This window comes from Akebia trifoliata, chromosome 8, assembly GCF_017979445.1.
Source record: "Akebia trifoliata isolate Shusen 1 chromosome 8, ASM1797944v1, whole genome shotgun sequence".
NCBI lineage: Eukaryota > Viridiplantae > Streptophyta > Magnoliopsida > Ranunculales > Lardizabalaceae > Akebia > Akebia trifoliata.
Window position 1 is genome coordinate 10,888,211 of NC_141382.1, and position 13,463 is coordinate 10,901,673.

Here is a 13,463-nt window from a genome sequence, read left to right on the forward strand (position 1 = left end):
GTAATAGATCTTCTCTTGTTTAAGCATTGTTGGATCAATATTTTCGAACCTTCAACAAGTCATGTAGCCATTGATGAGAGCTGGTTCCTCACCTATTCTACTTTGTGGTGGTCAAAACTAACTTAATGTTTGGGAAGTCCTTTGGAGACTTTTTCTCCCTTTTTTGGCATTTAAAAGTGTTTTTGACATGCAAATTAATATTTGGTGAAGGCTAGAAAAGCACTTAAGCAAATATCTGACAGAAACTGAAAGCAAAATGACTGTTCTTAAGAGTTTATTGGACATGGAATGAATGTTCAAGATGTACTTTTCACATATAAGAATATCTACTCTTTCAATCGACGCCCCATGCACTTGATCTGTTGCTGATCCACCAGTCCACCAAGGTTCCTTGGGTTTCGCCCTCATAGCTACTGCCATGAATTCCATATGGATACACGAGAGATTTTGGTGGACATTTGGACATTGACGTAATTCATTGTTTGGAGAGCCAAAAAAAATATGTATCAATTCATTTTCCATGAAAATCAGCAATTTAAAAATTGGATAGAAACTATGGTACGACCAGATTTTGCAAACAAACTGATGGAATTAAGTCATAAAAAGTGGCTCTACCTTCATGCCATGAACCCATTTCAAGTACAAAAATTGAAATAAGGAAAAAAAAATCATATTGGGATGAGAATTTTGCGAAAGAGGTCCTCTTTTAATAATCAAACCTTAATTATATAGTTTTGATGTTACAATTTTCTATTAAAGTAAAAGAAGACGATTCAAGAAAAATCCTTAATTTCAATGTGAATGGAGTGTAATTATTTGGCTGAATAAATTATAAACATTTCTATAAAAAAATTTAATATAAAAATATCCAGTTAGGCTAGTTTATGTTAGAACACTCTTATTAGGCCATTGCCTAAATCATTGGATGGTTCGAACCACGTAGCATATATTTAAATGGGTTCGGGATCATTTGATTCTTAGAATCATAATCAGATAATTCTAAATTAAAAACAATAATAGTAAAATAAAACAAAACAAAACAAAATGGATGGTTCTGATTGTAGTAGTAAGGGAGCTGTTATGTTAGTGGGACTACCCAATGTTTACCCATCCGAAAAATGAACCAAACCTATATCACTAAGTCACCATATCTTAATAAAGTAAAGCAAACTGCAGTTAAAGTGGCTGAGTTTCTCTCATTAATGTGTTTTATCATTTGGGGTGTATGTAGTAATAAATGGCCTGTAAATATAAATAAATTTTGAAAATTTTGAAAAGAATAAGGGCAAATTTGGAACAAAAATTGAGCTCTCTTCTCTTCCCTCCGCGTCTCTCCATTTTTGGAGGGAACAAAATTTGCACTTTTTTCCCTTCCTTTCCCTCCGTTTTTCTTCTCTTCCCTCCTCACTTAACAATCCAAACAGGGGAAAGGGTGCTGTTTTCTCTTCCCTTCCCTTCCTTTCTCTCAATCCAAACACAGCCTTAAGGTTTCTGAAATCAAATTAAATTTATTTGTTTATTTGGGGTGTAAGTAGATATAGCTGGCCTGCCCATATTACCTATCTTTGAAAATTTTGAAACTAATGAGGGACAAAGTTGGAATGTAAAATTTATTTACTCTTCTCTTCTCTCCCTACTTAACAATCCAAATATGAGAAATGGAGAGAAAATTACATATTTTCTCTTCTCTTCTTTCAATCCAAACATAACCTTATTATTTGTAAATTAATTGCATAATTCTCCCAAATTTTTGGCCTCAAAATATTTATATATATTTTCTTGGGAGGTGGATCATGGGACATATGTAAAAATAATGATTTTTCAAAATATGGGTTAGAAGTTTCTGATTGAACTGATTTCTGTGTGAGAATGGTCTCTATGATGAGAATATCATTCTCACAAAAATTCATTCAATCTAAAACTTCTAAGTCCATTAAAAGTGATTTACAAATTATTGGTAAAAAATTGATGATCCACAATCTAAATCACTTTTGATGGAGTTAGAAGTTTCAGATTTGATTGATTTTCGTTTAAGATGATCTCTATGATGAGAAGATCATCATCACAAAAAATCAACTCAATCTGAAATTTATAACCCATATTTTGAAAAATTATTATTATTACATTGTTTTTACATATATCCCATGATCTGTCCCCATTTGGTGAGAGGGGGGATTATTAAAAAAAATCAATTTAAAATAGTATTTACTAAAAAAAGTAATAATTTTTAAAAAAGTATCAAAAAGAATCAAATTCGATTGTTGAAGTGTCGAATTTTTTTAAATTAAAATTTTGATTGTTAAAGTGTCAATTTTTTTAATCAAAATTTCGATTGTTAAAGGGCCAAAATTTTCTTTTTTAATTTTTTAATTGAAATTCGACACTTTAAGTGTTGAAATTTTTTAAAATAAATTTTAAATGCAATTTTCGGCACTTTAAGTGCCGAAAATGTATTTCCCTCCATTTTTTCGACCTTCTCTTCTTCTTCCTTCTTCTTTTCCTCTTTGGTTTTTCTCTATTTTTCTTTTTTTTTCTTCCTCTTCTTTTTCGTCTTGATTTTTTCTCCATTTTTTTACCTTCTTTCTTATTCTTCTTCTTGCCTTGGAGTAAGATCTACAAAGGTAAAGACCTTGTTTATTTTTTTTATTTTGGAGAATTATCATAATTATAATTCGAAAATAAGATGATGATCATGATCATGATTTTGATCCAAAATCATTATTCGAAAATAAGATGATTATGATGATCATGATCCGAAAATAAGATGATCATGATCATTTTATTTAAGATCAATAAATTAATAAGTAAAATAAATATTTAAATATTGTATTTATATAAAACAAATTATTGTAATAGATAATAATTAATGTTGGACGTATTCTTAGAAGTTTGACTACAGATGTCATAATCGATCGACAGTGTCATGTATCGAGTGATATTTGGATGTGACAAGTTAGAATTTTTATTTAAAAATTAATAATGTAGATTGATTAGAATTATATAATTATTTAATAATTAATTTTATAATTATGTAGATTAACTACAAGTACCTTTTATGATTGTGATATCATTCGTAATTTTTTAGAGATTGAGACATTAATGGTCCACGAAAGGCCCTTACTGCTATTGTTGGTTTTGAGCATTACCAACGCATTCGATGGCTGTATCATGATTTATGTATTTGCTATGCATTAATTGAAAGATTTTTGTCACAGCCTTCCACGTTTCACCTTTAACATGGAAAGATGGTCTTCATATTAGAGGACAATTTGCATTGAGTACTATAGTATTGTGTCACGTACGACGAAAAATGAATATCTCAATATTATCTATGAGTGTCTTGGAGTTCTACCTCCTACTGCTGGAAGCTCTCCTTACAGTTCTATTAGTCTTACATGACTACGTGATACATTTGAAAAATTGTCAGATAGTGTAAATACCTCATTTTTGTATTTGCTTGATTAATCAACTCGTCAACCCGATTGCAACGGTTCTTAATGGTGAATGAATATTTTAATATTTTTAATTTTTACTAAATGTGCTTCCAAAGCTCGGATGCGATATTTTAATCAAGCAAAACTTTAAAAAACACATTAAACTAGGAAAATATGACCCAAAAACATATAAATCATCATCTTCAAACAAAAATAAGTTTTACAAGAAAAATCATTAAAAATATACCAAATTATCAAAATACCCACGACATCAAAACATTCCTAAAACCTACATTATCCTTAGAAAAACCATTTCGAACAAATAAAACAACAAATTAAAATTAAATAAATTATTTTGTTAATTTTTACAAAATTCAACAAAATTACAAAAACGCTTCTCATAGGGTCCACGATCATTTCAAGACAAAAACACATAGGTGACACAAACCAATACTCTTATTGAATTCCTTACAAAAAATTGATTTCAAAACATTCTAAAATGTTGAGTAACAATCTCTTGCGCAAAAATTCACTTTGAGGGCAAAATAGTAATTTTTCAACTTTAAAATTTAAAATTTTAAAACTAATAATTAAAACATTAATTAACGTAAAGTGCAATCTTAATAAATCAAATTAAAATTTTTAAATAGATAAAATCAATTAATTAAGCCCACATGCTAAATTTTAAGTGGTGGTCCATTTACTTAATTATGGTCCACATCATATTTAATAAAAAATCTTCCACCAATGATCCTAAAGATTTTAAAAAATAATTTAATAAAGAACCTTTAATTGGGGGATTCTCCAAAAATTAACAAATTATTATTCTACATAAGTTAAAAAATTCAAAATTCAAATAAAACTTATATAAAACTTTATCTTAATGAAAATAACTTAACAGATTAATTAGAAATACACCTTATCTCTAAGAGATCTAATCCAAATCTTAATCTTATCATAAAGCTTTTTTAAAAAGAGCATTCACCACCTAAATTCGTAGGTCAAGAAAATCTTATAAAAAAGAGGTCAAGAACTCTCCCAATACTTTCCAAAACCCTAAATCTGAAGTCTTTAGTTCATTCCTAACCTCCAAACCTCAATTTTCAATTTAAAAACACTCAAAAACTCTTAAAAATACAAAAAAATCAATAAAATATTCAAATATAGGAGAAGAGAATATCATCTCAGAGATCAAAAGCAGATCTAACAAAAGAGACAAAAGTGAAAAGATTCACATTAAGAACACTCTCCACTAATTTCTGAAGAAATCAACCGTCGCAATCACTTAGCTAAAGGAAAGTAATTATTATTATAATTTTTTTTGCAATATAACATTTTTGGAAAAGTAGAAACCGATGTTCCTCAAGTGCGATTGGTGCCTAACACCTTCCAATCCCGTAACTTGATCCCCAGACCCATAGTTTTTTTTTTCGTAGTTTAGTACTTATTATCCCTTAAAGTCATGTTATAGTTCCTATACCATAAAACTAGGCAGGGACTCCCAAAAAAATAAAAGCGAATCATGAATACGCAAAATAGAGGTGTACATTTTCAACATCATCATTACTTTATTGCACACACTTGTACATTCATTATATTTGCATTAGTCAGGAAAAATTTTCCTAAATTCAAATATCTGACACCGTCAATGAGAGCTTACGCTCGAGGACCTAAAAATTTTTAGTTCAGGGAAAGGTTTACCTTCAGAGATTCGAACTTCCTAACAAGTTCTTAAATCAGGCTACTGTATACACTCATTTTTGTAGTCACCTAATTAATCAACTCGTTAACCTGATTGCAACGGTTCCCAATGATGGATGGTTATTCCAATGCTCTGTTTGTTATTAGATATGTTTCAAAATTTTGGATAAGATATTTCAAACAAACAAAACTGTAGAAACCACACTACGCTAGGAAAATATAACTTAAAAAACATAGAAATCATCATCTTGCAGACTAAAAAGAAGTTTTACGATAAAAATTGCTAAAAAATGATCAAATTATCAAAATACCCCTAACCTCAAAACATCCCTAAAGCCTACATTATACTTAAAAAAATTATTTCAAACACATAAAACAACAAATCGAAACCAAATAAATAATTTTGTCAATTTTCACTAAATTCAACAAAATTACGAAAATGCCCCATATAAAGTTCACGCCCATTTCGCACAAAAAATTTCATAAATGACACAAACTAATATTCTCATTGAATTCCTTACGAAAAATCGATTTCAAAACTCCTGGAATATTGAAAAATGACTTAAAACGCAAAAAGTCTTCTCCGATGGCAAAACAATAATTTTACAATTTTAATAATTAAAAATTCTGAAATTAATAATTAAAACATTAATTAATGTAAAGTGAAATCTTAAAATCTGGTAAATTAAGTGAGACTTAAGTCAAAATCCTAAAATCAAATCAATCAAGTAAGACTTAAGTCAAAACCCTAAATTCTAGTCAATTAAGTGAGACTTAAGTCAAAATCCTAATTTATATAATAAGACCAAAGTAAAACTCTAACCCTAATAGAATTCTAATTAAACTCTAAAACTATCTAAAATAAACATAATTAAACTCTAGAACAATCTAAAAGAATTTTAATTAAACTATAAAACTATCTAAAAGAAACATAATCTAACTCTATCTAAAAAGTTCTTAAAAAAAATCTATAAATAAAGGTCTCTACAACCTATTTTTGTATCAAAGAAAAAATCATAGAAAAAGTAAGTCAATGAGCCTCTTCAACCTTCCTAAAACCCTAATTTTGAAGTCCTAACCCTTTACCTATCATCCAACCCCCAACTTTTGCTCAAAAAATACTTAAAAACCCTTCAAAAACACCTAGAAATCCATAAAAAATTAGGAAGCACTTAAATCTAAGGAGAATATATTTCATCTTGGAGATCCGAAGCAGATCCAGTAATGAAAATGAAACAAGGAATCACAAGCAAGGAATATCTCCGCCAACTCTGAGGGAACTATCGTTATGACCATCTAGGTATTTTTTATTCTTATTTTTTTTAATTATTTATTTAGGTATTTTAGCAATGTAATTTTATTTGGGAAAAATAGAGACCAACGTTTGTCGGGCAGGGTTAGTGCCTAACACCTTCCAATCCCGTAACGTGATCCCCGGACTCGTATTTTCTTTCTTAGATTAGTGTTATTTACCTTTTAGAGTCAATGTTCGGTTCTTAGACCGTAATAACAAAATGATGACTCCCAAACCTCGAAAGTCAAAAGCAGATTCGCGCACCCCACAGATCGATGACATTTTCAACTACAAAATGAATTGTCACTAGCTTTAGCATTCAGATATCGCACTATCTACCAAAATAAATTTGTTATCTAGTTTGTTTTAACCCTTTGTCAAATAAATGTATCTATAAACACCACATTTTTACACTTACCTAATTAATCAACTCGTCAATTCGATTGCGATGGTTCCTAATGATGAATGAATATTCTAGAGTTTTTAGTTGTTATTAGATGTGTTTCCAACGCTCAAATAAGATATTTCAAGCAAACAAACTTTAGAAATCATGCTACACTAGGAAAAATATGATCCAAAAATATAGAAATCATCATTTTCAGATAAAAAGAAGCTTTACGAGAAAAATCATAAAAAATGATCAAATTATCAAAATATCCTTAACATCAGAACATCCCTAGAGCCTACATTACGCTTAAGAAAAATCTTTTGAATACATAAAATAACAAATTGAATCCATATAAACTATTTCGCTAATTTTCATAAAATTCAATAAAATTACGAAAACGCCTCTTATAGGATCCACGATCATTTTATACCAAAAATGTATAAGTGACACAAGCCAATACTCTCGTTGAATTTCTTACAAAAAACTAATTATAAAACATTCCAAAACGTCATCAAATAATATCTCAACGTAAAAGTTCTCTTTGAGGGTAATACGATAATTTTTCAATCTTAAAATTTAAAAATTAGAAACTAATAATTAAAATAGTAATTAACGTAAAATGAAATCTTAATAAAATAAATTAAAAATTTTTAACAAATAAAATCAATTAATTAAACCCACGAGCCAAATTTTAAGTGGTGGTCCATTTACTTAAGTGGGGTCTATATGATATACAATAAAAAACCTTCCACCAAGGGTCTCAAGAATTAAAAAAATAATTTAATAAAGAACCCTTCATTAGGGAGTTCTTTAAAAATTAAAAAATCTCATCCTACTTAACTTAAAAAATTCAAAATTCAAAATTTAAATAAAACTTATCTAAAATATTATCTTACTATAAACAACTTAACATATTAGTTATAGATAGACCTTAGTTCTAAAAGGCTTAATCCAAACCTAATCTTATCAGAAAGTTTTTTAAAAAGGAATTTTCACCACCTAAATTTGGAGGTTAAGAAAAATCATAGAAAAAAGATGTCAAAAACTCTTCCAAGACTTCTTAAAATCATAAATCTGAAATCCCAAGCCCATACCTAACCCCCAAAAATTTCAATAATGACGATTACTATTTTTCTCCTTATGTCAAATGTCGTAATACTTTATTGAGGGAAAAAAAATAGAAATAATTATGAAACAATTAGTTTACGAAGATATAGATACTTCTTACACAAGATGAACTTTTCATGGGAAACATTGGAGGGGAGAAAATCATTTTATAGTTGGGGCTAGTATATTTATTCATTAGTATGACGAAGATATAGTTCCAAGAATGACAGACATGTTAAATGATGTGCATGAACATTTTTTAAACGAAAAAAGATAAAACTACTTGTATAAACGAGTGTCCTGATAGAAATGATGACCAAATACATAATTCAATAAATGATACTCAATATTACCAAATGATAGAGAAAATAATGCAACCCTTATATCACTTATGTTGAAAAGAGAATACAAAATTGTTAGTTACAGTTGAGTTACCAAGTATGAAAACTAAACATCAATGGTCTCATAATATTTTGATGAATTGTTACAAATGATTAAAAATATATTACCACATGATAACACTTTACCAAAGGACATCTAATCCGCGAAGAAAATGATCAAAATTTTACAAATGGAGTGTAAAATTATTCATGCATACCCTAATGATTGTATATTGAATTGAAGAAAGAATGGAGATAAAGATTGTTCAAAATGTGGCGAGAGTAGATAAAAACTGATTAATAAAAAGAAATCAAGAAAAAAATATTTACTAATGAAAATATTGACGTATTTTCCACTAATGTAAAGGTTGAAACAAATATATAGTGTATCATGGATTGTAAAGAATATAAAGTGATATTCTAAAAGACGTCAACATCAAAAAGAGTTTATGTACCAGTTAGTGGATTCATCCTATTATAGAAGAGTAGATAGTAAATAAGAAGATTTTGTTGTTGGGCCACGTAATGTTCAATTGAACTTGCAGCAAATGAATTTAATCAATTTAGGATATAGAGGAGTAGATAGTAAATAAGAAGATTTTGTTGTTGGGCCACGTAATGTTCAATTGAAACTTGCAACAAATGAATTTAATCAATTTGGGATGAATAACAACTCATATAGTTGTTGGTCTGTTATGATTGTTCCATATAATCTGTAATCATTTTTATGCACGCAGAAGAAGTTTACGATATTGACACTTTTGATTCTTGAGAGAAATGGTTTAAAACATGACATTGATGTGTATTTGTAGTCACTAATTGCAAAGTTAAATGAGTTGTGGTCTACAACAACTAAAACATATGATGCTACAACTAAATGTCTATTTACAATGATAACAATTTTGTTATGAGCTATACATGATTTTTCAACATACGATTATTTGTCAAATTGTATAATAATAAAAAAATTGGATGTCCTGTTTGTAGCTAAGGAACAGATTCAATGTGGTTAAAACATGATAGGAAATTTTCTTATACGAGGCATCAAAAAAATTTAATTGATCTCAACCATCCTTTTAGAAGTTAGAAATCACAATTTAATGGATATGAAGAAAATAAGAAGTAGAATCATCATTTGAGAAGAGTTGATTTATTAACCAAGTTGGAAACAATTCATACGGAGTTTGAAAAATTAATAGGCAAGAAAAGGAAAAAGTTTATGAATAACGAAACTCAATGGTTGAAGAGATGAATATTTTTTTACTTGCCCTATTGGAAGGATTTATTTCTTTGCTACAATCTTAATGTGATACACATTGAGAAGAATGTGATTGAAATCTCTTTACAATAATTTTAAAGACATATTATTCCTGAGAAAAAAAAGTTATGGTTTAGAGAAAGAGTATGAGAAAGATACCTGAAACTATTGTCAAGGTTCACATGAGAAGTTTCAATAGAGAAAACGAAAGTTTGATAGAGAGATGAGGGTTTCGGTATTGTCTACATCAAGAGTTTAGGGCATCCAAATCGTTAATTTTCACCGTTGAATTTTAGTTTTAAATTTGGGAGTTCGATATCTATCCATTTCCAACACCTTTGATCTAGTTCAAAAAGTTTTTTTTTTTTTTTCAAATTTTGAATTTGAGTTTTTTGATGAAATCTAGAAGAATGTAATGTTGGACTGTCAATTTGATAATCCACGTGGGTCCAATGACCCTTAGTAAGATTTCAAATCTTACTAAGATAGACATGCTAGCCCAATTCATAAAGTAAGATTTGTTCAGTATCAAAAGTAAGGGAATATTTATTAATTGCAACATATAGGTCCACCCCGTAAATCTCTCTTAATATATTTGACAAGGCATCAAATCTGTAAAACCCCGAGTTCTTGATTCGTATCTCGAGGAAAAATAAATAGTGGAATCTTAAGAAAATCTTGAAAGTGGGACTTAGGGGTAAAACTTTAGGATGTTTCTGATCATTTTTAATGGAATCTGACCTCACCATAGGATTCAAAATGATCGAAAAACATACTTTAGCCTGTAAGCACGCTTAAATGCGAGTCCGAATATAAAAGTTGCAAAATCCTCGATTATCGGGTCGGACCAAATTAAAATAGTAACTTTTTGCTAGATTAAGAATTATTATGATTCGATCACACCATTGGGTTCGTAACGAAAAATTATTGAACATGGACTATTTATTTATCATTTTTGGAGATTAGGAAGTCAAATTATCGTCAAAAACGAAAACGACATTAAGTTTAGGGGTCGCCTCAGGACAAAAATGTAAATTTTTTATGAAGACATAATTTGTAGAAATTGACTGTACCATTAGATCCGAAACGAAAAATTAGGGGAAATAGAGTATTCATTTGTCAGTTTTGGAGTCCGGATGGTCAAGTTATCGTTGATCAAAACAATTGACAAAATGTTGAATTCGTCCCAAATTTTATATAAATAATATTTTAATTTTTTTTATCTCATCTTCCCCAACTGATTCATACAGCCGCGATAATAAACGAAAAATTCATTTTTTCTTCCGATCTTCCACCTCAGATCCCTCGCAAACGGTCCACTTTCGTCGATCGTCATAGAAAAGAAAAAGATTCGCAGCTACGTTCTCTACAAAACCCACCCGACTTCTTTCCATTTCACTTTCATTTTCATCCAATATCGTCGAAAATCAACCGTATTAAATACGAAAATTTCGAAACTTTGACATCAGATTTTGTCCGTTTCGGGGTCAAACTGTCTTCCGACGCAGAAGGGAGAAACGTCTTCAGCCTCATTCTCTACATAACATACCCAAATTCCTTCCATTTTCTCGTCTTTTCATCCCGTATCGTCAAAAATCAGCCGTACGTATATACGAAGATTTCAAAATTTCGACCTCAGATTTCATCCGTTTCGGGGTCAAACCGTCCTCCGTCGCAGAAGGGAGAAAGGATGACCACATCGAGATCGTCAAAATCATCGGGTCGATTTCGAAAACTAGCTGCTTCGAAGTTCGGTCTGTCTCGATTTTCATGCCAATCGTCTCGATTTCCGCGCACATGCTTCGATCCTTTCGCCTAGAGATTGTAAGGAACTCTCAATTTCTATTAGTAATCGTAGATTGTGAAAAATTGTATTTAGGATTTTATAGGAAAAATTTTGATGTATTTCCAAAATATAGAATTCTTTTGTTATTTCAAAAATTCACGTCAGAAATTACATGTTTGATATGTTTACTTGTATTTTTAACAAATTATACGTGGGTAGGGTATTTTAATGAGTTATTTCCATAAATTGGGTCTTGTGCACTGCTCGGACCCCGTTTTGATATAAAATTTGTATTTTTTTTCAATATTATTGATAAAAATAAAATCTATAGTTGGAAAATGTGATTTAATATTCAATGAACTCATATTGAGTTGATGAATATTAGAAAATGGATATTTTATTGAAGGGATTGAAAACTATAAAAATTAGAAAAAATGAAAAAAAGGGTATGAAACGATAAAATGTCAGAGTCACACCTGAGGGGTGATGTCTGCATTTTACGTTGTTGTGTTGTGTGTAAGTTGGTGAGCAGATATCCAGGGATAATATTGTTGGTTGCATGTTTATTTAAATTTCTGTTAGTGCGAGGCGCTGTGTACCTTTCCGTTATATTATATATTTTAGGTCGGGTGGCTACACTTGAATGGTAGGAAACTGGATATCTATTATCAACCTTGTATTGTTAATTTCTTTTTTTTTTTTCAAATGAAAATAATATATATATGTAACTATTTTGTGAGCTGTTAAAGAGTTTGTGAATGCCTGAAGGGATAGTATGTCATATCATCCGGAATGGTGTACTATCCTAAGATGTACGGTAGGGACCACCAAGCTCATACGTGGTATGGGACGCGTATGAGAGTGAAGTCACAACTCGAATCCGGGATATTCCTTTCTATCTTTACCAGTGAACTTGTAATGTAAAGGTGGTCGTATATGAATGGTTTGTATATTTGAGAATCACATGCACGCCTGATAGGCATAGACGAAGATGATTAGTCAGTGATCACTAACAATCTATAGTAGTCGAACGTTTTGACACATCAAAAAGAGATCCATTGCTTACGGTCACGTCAAACGGCCAGCCTGAGTCGGATAAATGGTCAACCAAACGTGGTAAGTGCAGCGATCGGCCACAAAATCAGGAATTAAAAGTCAAAGAAGAATTGTAACATTGTGTCCCAACTGGGAGCGATCCAGTCGTGAATCCCAACTCTTTAATTCTAATACTCCATCATTGTGTATTATGTATCTGTTGCTTATTTTGATATATAAAATGAAATCCATGTTTATTGTTTCCATTTGATCAATTAGATTTGTATAAAAAGATAATGTTATAGTGAGTACAGCTGATCGATGTAATGTGAGTTTTAAAATGTTTAGTTGTTCATCCCTGACTATATGTACCAGTTAATCGTAGTTTCTTTTGTAAAATTTTGTATATTTTAAAATGATTTAATATGCTTATTCGTTCATGTTAGAAGAGGTTATTGACAGAAATTGTGTTATTCCTTACTAGGTAACCATTGTTACTCACCATTTCCTTCTCCATTTTTTTAGTTTCAGATCCGAAGCTTGACGAGACAGGTATAGAGCCCGAGTGAGAATCATCTGGTGGGTCAGATAGACAGTCAAAGTTCGTCACTTTGTGAGTATTGAGGTTATTAACCCTAGTGGTGTCGGTTTGTCCAAAAAGTATTAAAGATTTTGTTCTGAGCGATAGGACTTATGTTAGAGTGAGAAATTTTCGTATAATCCTGTATTATAATTTCTTCTTCCACGCTTTGATCTTTCGTACGTTATTAGACGTATATAGGCTTCCGCTAGTATTCTATTTTATGTGTATGTATGCAAGATTATATGTCGTTTATCAGGTGTAGGTTGAACGCATTGGAATGCTAACATAAACAGAGGAGACCATGCCGAAATTTCGAGGTGCCACCTAGTACCTCGAGATCTGACATGAGGATTTGTGTTAACGTTTGGCGGGGCCCCACAAAATCTTTTAGAATTAATGTACTATATTGATTATGTGTGATTGTACAATATGTAGTAGAAAACAAAAATGGAAATCTATTGAGTACTATATTGATCATGTGTGATTGTACAATATGT